A 9281-nucleotide genomic window follows, 5' to 3' on the forward strand; every position below is an offset into this window, starting at 1 on the left:
AAATGCAAATATGTTTTACCTGTGTAGTGTTGTAGCTAACTACTGGAACTACACACTTCTTGGGTGAAGTAGGCACAAATGTACTTTCTTTTTCAGGCATCAGACCTGTTTAAATCTCACCTGAAACACTTTTTTGTCTAATTCTCAATTTTTGTTGTGTTTATGTAACGGATGTGAAACGGCTAGCTTATGTTAGCGGTGGTTCGCGCTAAATAGCGTTTCAATCGGTGACGTCACTTGCTCTGAGACCTTGAAGTAGTGGTTTCCCTTGCTCTGCAAGGGGCGGCGGCTTTTGTGGAGCGATGGGTAACGATGCTTCGAGGGGTGACTGTTGTTGATGTGTGCAGAGGGGCCCGGGTATGGGCGAGGGGACGGTCTAAAGTTATACTGTTACATGTAGTCTGCTAAATTACACATTCTGTTAACATCTGACACTGTGATTTGTTGCGATTGTAGTCTATGATATTTCAGATTTAGTTATGATAATTTTTCACCAAGTAGTTTGAATGTAGTGAACTACTTTTTCTAAGTGACTGTAACTAAGCTTAAGGTTAGCTTTAGTGTATCTTCATTTCTTGTAGTGTGAAATAATTGGTAGCTAGGTAAACCATATTTCCAGAGTAGCTTCCCCAACACTGGCAAACGTTAAAACGAACTGAACGCACCCCAAAAGAGTAGAGTAGCTTTCCCAACACTGGCAAACGTTCAAACGAACTGAACGCACCCCAAAAGAGTAGAGTAGCTTCCCCAACACTGGCAAACGTTCGAACGAACTGAACGCACCCCAAAAGAGTAGAGTAGCTTCCCCAACACTGGCAAACGTTCAAACGAACTGAACGCACCCCAAAAGACTAGAGTAGCTTCCCCAACACTGGCAAACGTTCAAACGAACTGAACGCACCCCAAAAGACTAGAGTAGCTTCCCCAACACTGGCAAACGTTCAAACGAACTGAACGCACCCCAAAATAGTTATTTCTTACAACGGCCGAAGATATAACATAGGTTTCTCAAAACATCACCGTGCTGAGAGAACTTTCGCTTAGTGAGTCTCGGATCAGCTTTCTCCATTCAAGAACTTTCTTTAACATTAGAATTATTCCACAATACTGACGACGGATCAGCTCCTATAAATATATTATACATTTTGGCTTCAGATATTGAAGATAGATATTCTAACGCTTTATGCCCTTATAGATAGTAATGCGTTAAATCAAGTTCTCTTTTGTTCTTGTAACTGGTCGCCAAACATCCTATGGGAACATGTGCTTCCCCTTCACGCCATGTGATCGAGATGCTTAATATCCAAGATGTTTACAGTCACGTCACACCCTCACTTGTACCCACATGACCTGTCGCTATAGAAGGCGGTGTGTCGTGACACACTGTCTTTTCTTCACTCTCACTTTTATGTGTTTGACGTTACGAGAATGCTAGTAAACCCCTTCGGATTACTTTCTTATGAAATTATGATTCTTCAATGACTCAAGGAAGTGCCGTGAGTAGTTGATTTTTCTCTAACCTACTTAGTTATTGTGCTCGCCCATACTAGCTACTTGTATTGCTTTTTAGGGGCATTTCCATCTCTGTGTGCTAGCTAGCTAGCTAGTTAGCTTCAGGTCTATTCCGTTACCTCAGAAGTTAGTTAGCTAAGTTAGCCAAAAATAGCTACCGTAGCTAGTTAGCTTGTTGACCCGTGGTGTCGTGCCAGGCCCTGCTTGACTGCCACACCAGCCCATTGATCCATCATTACCACTCCCTCGCTTGGAGTTATGCTGTGATCACAAATCTCAGCAGTGGTCAGCTGTCCTTGCTTAACCGAGTCCACCAATGCCAAGACTGACAGTCCACACTTGACTGTGCCAGTCGGACAGCTTCATGTAGATGGCCGTTTCGAGCCCGGATCTTGATACATATTTAGGCGGGATTCTTGACCCTGAAGCACGACGGGTCGGATCCAAGGTTAGTATAACTTTCTCTCGAAGCATCCGAAGCTGATACGGAGGCAATCGAAGCATACACCGCGACACATCGAAACAGAAACCTATTTTTTTGTTTCATTTTTCATGGAACAGACTTCTCTTATGTGAAAATCCGTTCTCTGCACACTGATTCAGTGCAGTACACGAATGTCGTTCCACCCATGTCAACAAGTGTGAAAAACAGCTCCCAGCCTCAGATGAGCACACACTTTGCGTTCTTTGCTTGGGAGTTGAACATGCTCAAGCGGCTGCACAGGCTAGCAGCTCTTGCAGCTCACTGTCAGAAATTCAAAGCAAGAGAATTGAAATCTCAACTTGCACACTTTGGGAGTGGAGCCTCCGGATTCTCATCCGATGAGTCTGCCACACAGATCAACGATCCTTCCTAATGCTCCAGGTCTATTGACAGGTCTCACTCCCCTCTTGATCCGCCGGCTCAATAAACGTCATCGCTCATCCTCGCCTGGGCACAAATCTCGACAGACTGAGCTGCGCAAGGAGATTAAGTCACTGGACAGTCGTATGGCAACCACTGAGTCTGCCCTCGAGAACATCCTGGCCAGGCTTCCCCCGCCGGGTACCAAACCCAACCCCTACCTCTGAACGGAGCATGGTTGTTGAATCGGATGACACTGACGTACTGTCCACACGAGCCTCCCACTCTAATGACACAGACTATGAACACTCTGATGAGGATGATGCTATGTACCACAGCTCAAGAATTGTTCAGTCCAGCCTGCCGGCCTGGCAGCGATGGTCGACCAGAAAATATCCTTGTCTGAAATCTTTGAGAGGGCAAGCAGGAACCTCAATGTGGAACATGCACCTATTGCCATGGCGTCCACATCAGTTCTTCAAAGACCGAGACATCCATTCCGTTGTTCAAAGATTTTGTGCACTTGGATTACGGCAAATGACAGAACCCCTGCCATGCCGACCATATGCACTCGCTTAGCTACAGTTCACAGTGCAAATGAGAAGGGTTTTGTTCATTTCCCACGTATGGACAAGTCATTTGCTTCGCTTGTTCTGCCTGCTTCTCTCCGTAAAAGTTCAGAGTAAGAGCTGCCTAACAAACGATGTAGGGCATCTGATCGCTTGCTACGCAGAACACATGACAGCACTGCTTCAGCCACTAGGCTTAGCCATTCAGCAGCCATACTATCAGAAGGAGCTGCAGGAACGCCTCTCCACAAATTGCTGAGAACACGACAAAACTGTCTACAGTTACAGACCTGCTCATCCAATGCCTTCGGGGCAATGCTCAGATGGTTGGGAAATCATTGGCAACACTTTGTGTCTAACCTATGGTTAGAGCAGTCCAATCTCCCTGTGGTTGGAGCAGTCCAATCTCCCTGTGGTTGGAGCAGTCCAATCTCCCAGTGGTTGGAGCAGTCCAATCTCCCTGTGGTTAGAGCAGTCCAATCTCCCTGTGGTTAGAGCAGTCCAATCTCCCTGTGGTTAGAGCAGTCCAGTCTCCCTGTGGTTGGAGCTGTCCAATCTCCCTGTGGTTAGAGCAGTCCAATCTCCCTGTGGTTAGAGCAGTCCAATCTCCCTGTGGTTAGAGCAATCCAATCTCCCTATGGTTAGAGCAGTCCAATCTCCCTATGGTTAGTGCAGTCCAATCTCCCTATGGTTAGTGCAGTCCAATCTCCTTATGGTTAGGGCAGTCCAATCTCCCTATGGTTAGTGCAGTGGGTGCCAAGATTCTCCCACAATGCAGGCGATGGCTGCTGGATGAAGCTGGTGAAGAGCAACGGCAGTCATAAACCTCATGACCTTTTGTTCATTTTTGTAAAGTTCATGCAGTTGTAGGCACAAGTCAGACAAAAAATTTTGGGCCCATAATGCAACACATTTTCAAAGGCGGTGACCATCTGACAAAGTGATCCGCTCAAACGCGCCCATTGCAATTAGAATCCATGCACTCTGCCTAAAACAAAATCTCTTACATAGTTAGTTTTGTTTCGGTACGTTGCATTGAAAGTGGTTAATATTTACGTTGAATCGATCACAATTCCCACAGTAAAGGGAACCGTTGATAGCGTTAACTAACGGGAGAAAACTCTATAAAGTGGAGTGAAGTTCAATCTCGTGTTTCTCTGCCGCAGGCTGATATGTGTGGCAAAGGGGAAGCTGCATTCCTGCGCACGGCCGCAGTTTAGAGGGAACATTAACCTCACATAATAATAATACTACTGTCATTTTCACACAGTGAAAGACCATTTTAAATACTCAACTCATAGTAAATAGATTATAAAAATGTTAAAAAGGAAGCCTACATAAAATCGCATTGATTAATAAAGCGAAGGTGACTAAAGTGAGTGTTTTGAATGAAAGATTGGCTTTGATCCCAGGTCTGCACAGAGAAGTCCCAGACAGAATAGAGTTGAAAAGAATAGTATACTTTATTAATGTTCAACAATGGTTGACATGTTGTGTGCTCAGTGCTAAACTACACCAGCCAGTGTTGCCTAACTGATTCTAGGTTCACAGATTAGGCAGGCTAATCTCTAGGCAGTGGCTGGCTGGTTCCCCAAACCATTGTTGTGTCCACTGCCCAGATTGTTTTATTGGGCTGCAGGGAGGCTTGAAAGAGAGATTTTAGGTGAGGGACCCGCCTAAACCTTCACCATTTTCTAGTGACCCTTCAGGTGAACTGAACAATGTCTCTAGTCATAATCTAAAACTCTGACCCAGTAAGGAGTGGTTCTGGTTGCAACCGACTAAAAGTGCCCAAGTCTTGACTCCTGACCCTCAGACTGGGAAACACTGGTGTAGATTTATTTTTTCACCAACATGGGACAAACACTGCAGTGGAATATACTGACCGACAGACAGGCTGAGAGAGATAGAGATAGGCTGAGAGAGATAGAGACAGGCTGAGAGAGAGTGTGTGTGTCTCTGTGTTTGTGTGTGTCTCAGTGTATAGGCCTAGTGTTAACCCAGCTTAGTGTATAAAAGCTGTGTGAGTTTTCCACTTTGTGCCATAGGACGCTTTGCCCTGGAGAGCTATGGGCCAGTCAAAACCCAACGGAGCACCTCAGCCTCTGTTCCACCAACCTCAAAGCCCGCCCACTGGAGGTGCACCGTGGCAACCAGGTGATGGACGCGCCCCAGAGTTCTGCAGAACCCTCCACTCAGCACTCCACTCAACCCTGAACTCAGCAGGTCAGCATACAGAAAGTCCACTTGGCAGAAACGGAGACAAAAAGTCTGAATTTGTGCAATAAGTGCATTTTTCAAGGGTCACAACCCATGTGTGTTTGTATACATCATTGCTGACAACACACTTTAGTTTACATCATTAAATAGCAGCAAAACGATGAAAAGGAGACAAGTGTTCCATTAGTGTTCCATCTATGTTCCATTAGAGTACATAATGTATCTCTCTCTCTCTCTACACTTACATCTACAGTAGTTACAGTGGGGCAAAAATGTATTTAGTCAGCCACCAAGTTCTCCCACTTAAAAAGATGAGAGAGGCCTGTAATTTTCATCATTCACTTCAACTATGACAGACAAAATGAGAAAATAAATCCAGAAAATCACATTGTAGGATTTTTAATGAATTTATTTGCAAATTATGGTGGAAAATAAGTATTTGGTCAATAACAAAAGTTTATCTCAATACTTTGTTATACACCCTTTGTTGGGAATGACAGAGGTCAAACGTTTTCTGTAAGTCTTCACAAAACCTTATATATATATACACCTATCTACAGTATATATATATACCTATCTACAGAATATATACACCTATCTACAGTATCTATATACCTATCTACAGAATATATATATACACCTATCTACAGTATCTATATACCTATCTACAGAATATATATATATATATATATATATACACCTATCTACAGTATCTATACACCTATCTACAGAATATATATACCTATCTACAGAATATATATACACCTATCTACAGAATATATATACCTATCTACAGAATATATATATATATATATATATACACCTATCTACAGAATATATATATACACACCTATCTACAGAATATATATATATATATATATATATATATATATATATATATATATATATATATATATATATACACCTATCTACAGTATCGATATACCTATCTACAGAATATATATATATATACACCTATCTACAGAATATATATATATATACCTACCTACAGTATCTATACACCTATCTACAGAATATATATATATATACCTACCTACAGTATCTATACACCTATCTACAGAATATATATATATACCTACCTACAGAATATATATATATATACACCTATCTACACTATCTATTTACCTATCTACAGAAAATATATATACACCTATCTGCAGAATATATATATATATACCTACCTACAGTATCTATACACCTATCTACAGAATATATATATATACCTACCTACAGAATATATATACATACACCTATCTACAGTATCTATATACCTATCTGCAGAATATATATACATACACCTATCTACAGTATCTATACACCTATCTACAGAATATATATATATACCTACCTACAGAATATATATACATACACCTATCTACAGTATCTATACACCTATCTACAGTATCTATATACCTACCTACAGAATATATATACATACACCTACCTACAGTATCTATATACCTATCTACAGAATATATATACATACACCTATCTACAGTATCTATATACCTATCTACAGAATATATATACACCTATCTATAGAATATATATATACACATATCTACAGTATCTATATCTACCTACCTATCTAAAGAATATATCTACATACCTATCTACAGTATCTATATATATCTACCTATCTACAGTATATATGTCTATATACCTATCTAGAGAATATATATCTATATACCTATCTACAGTATCTGCATTATCTAGATATCTCTATGTATCTACAGAATATACATCTATATACCTATCTACAGAATATATATCTATCTACCTATCTAAAGAATATATATCTAAATACCTATCTACAGTATCTATACCTATCTATCTTTCTGTACAGCACTTTGAGATATCAGCACTTTGAGATATCAGCTGATGTAAGAAGGGCTATATAAATACATTTTATTTGATCTACAGTATCTATACCTATCTATCTACAGTATCTATATCTATCTATCTACAGTATCTATATCTATCTATCTACAGTATCTATATCTATCTATCTACAGTATCTATACCTATCTATCTACAGTATCTATATCTATCTATCTACAGTGTATATATCTATCTACCTATCTACAGTATCTATAGCTATCTACCAATCTACAGTATCTACATCTATCTACCTATCTACAGTATCTATATATATCTACCTATCTACAGTATCTATATCTATCTACCAATCTACAGTATCTATATCTATCTACCTATCTTCAGATCGATTTGGGAGGAAGAAAGAGGGAAAGTGTGTGTTTTACTCCCTCCAGTGGTTGCAGTTTGTAACTACAGCAGTGGTGTGATTAACTGTTGCTATGGCAGCCAGGGTCAATTCTCAGTCCTGTTGTCATGGAAACGAGAGTGAGCAGCCCTGTCTGTGAGTATTGTGCATGTTACATGTGTATATCTGTTGTGTATGAGAGTGATTTACTGTATATGTTACCGTGTTGATGTGTGAGTGACGTGTGTGTTACCGTGTGTGTCCCAGAGTCTCCATGATGTCCTTGAGCGTCTGGGACCCATTACCCAGAATTGTCGGAACCCTCCGGAACATTGTTACCATGGTTACGGTAACCACCGCTGGCCCTGTCACCATGGTGACCACTGGGGTCAAGTCTGTGGATGAGGAACCCTGTATTACTCTCATCAGAGAGAGAGAGAGAGATACTGCTTTATATCATTAAATCATTTGGGGAGGGAGCATGTCAGTGATGTTATGATATTGTATAATGATGGTAATGATATATTTGGTTCACATATACATTGAGTGTACAAAACATTAGGAACACCCGCTCTTTCCGTGACATAGGCTATGATCCCTTGTTGATGTCCATTGTTAAATCCACTTCAATCAGTGTAGATGAAGAGGAGGAGACGGGTTAAAGATGAAGAGGAGGAGACGGGTTAAAGATGAAGGGGAGGAGACAGGTTAAAGAAGGATTTTAAAGCCTTTAGACAATTGAGACATGGATTGTGTATGTGTGTCATTCAGAGGGTGAATGGGCAGGACAAAATATTTAAGTGCCTTTGGACAAACTCTGTGTGTGTGTGCGTGTGCGTGTGTGTGTGTGTGTGTGTGTGTGTGTGTGTGTGTGTGTGTCCTCACAGTCCACGCCGTTACATGAGATGTTGTTTAATCTTTTTCTTAAAGGTACTTTTGCTGTTCGCTTGAGTAATTGGAGATGGAAGTTCCACGCTATCATGGCTCTGTATAATACTGTGCGTTGCCGTGAATTCATTTTGGACTTGGGGACTGTGAAGAGACCCCTGATGACATGTCTTGTGGGGTATGTATGGGTGTCTGAAGAGACCCCTGGTGACATGTCTTGTGGGGTATGTATGTGTGTCTGAAGAGACCCCTGGTGACATGTCTTGTGGGGTATGTATGTGTGTCTGAAGAGACCCCTGGTGACATGTCTTGTGGGGTATGTATGTGTGTCTGAAGAGACCCCTGGTGACATGTCTTGTGGGGTATGTATGTGTGTCTGAAGAGACCCCTGGTGACATGTCTTGTGGGGTATGTATGTGTGTCTGAAGAGACCCCTGGTGACATGTCTTGTGGGGTATGTATGTGTGTCTGAAGAGACCCCTGGTGACATGTCTTGTGGGGTATGTATGGGTGTCTGAGCTGAATGTTATTTGATTATGCACACAATCTGGAATTTTAATCACTGTAATATTTCTAATAAAAACGAGCAGTTAATCTCTCTTCAATCCTCAACCAGGAAAGACTGACATGCATGTTGTAGATGACAGGCAAGGTGTGCTGCTCTGTTCTGAGTCAGCTCCAGCTTCGTTAGGTCTTTCTTTGTTGCACTTGACCATATTACTGGACAGTAATCAAGATGAGACAAGACCAGAGCCTGAACAACTAGTAGTTGATTTGTGTCAACACAGAACATATATACAGACAGACCTCCCCATCTTCACAACAACTTAGTCAATATGACTTGACCATGATAATTGACTATCCAATGTTATACCTGGGAGTTTTAGCTTCCTGAACTTGTTGAATGGTCACACCCTTTATACACAACTACAGTGGAGGTTTAGGTCTTAGAGAATGTTTTCAACCAATCACAACGCTTTTAGCTGTCGATGTATTTAAGACC

The sequence above is a fragment of the Oncorhynchus mykiss genome, chromosome 30, assembly GCF_057628025.1.
Source record: "Oncorhynchus mykiss isolate SJ-2025 chromosome 30, ASM5762802v1, whole genome shotgun sequence".
NCBI classification, from domain to species: domain Eukaryota; kingdom Metazoa; phylum Chordata; class Actinopteri; order Salmoniformes; family Salmonidae; genus Oncorhynchus; species Oncorhynchus mykiss.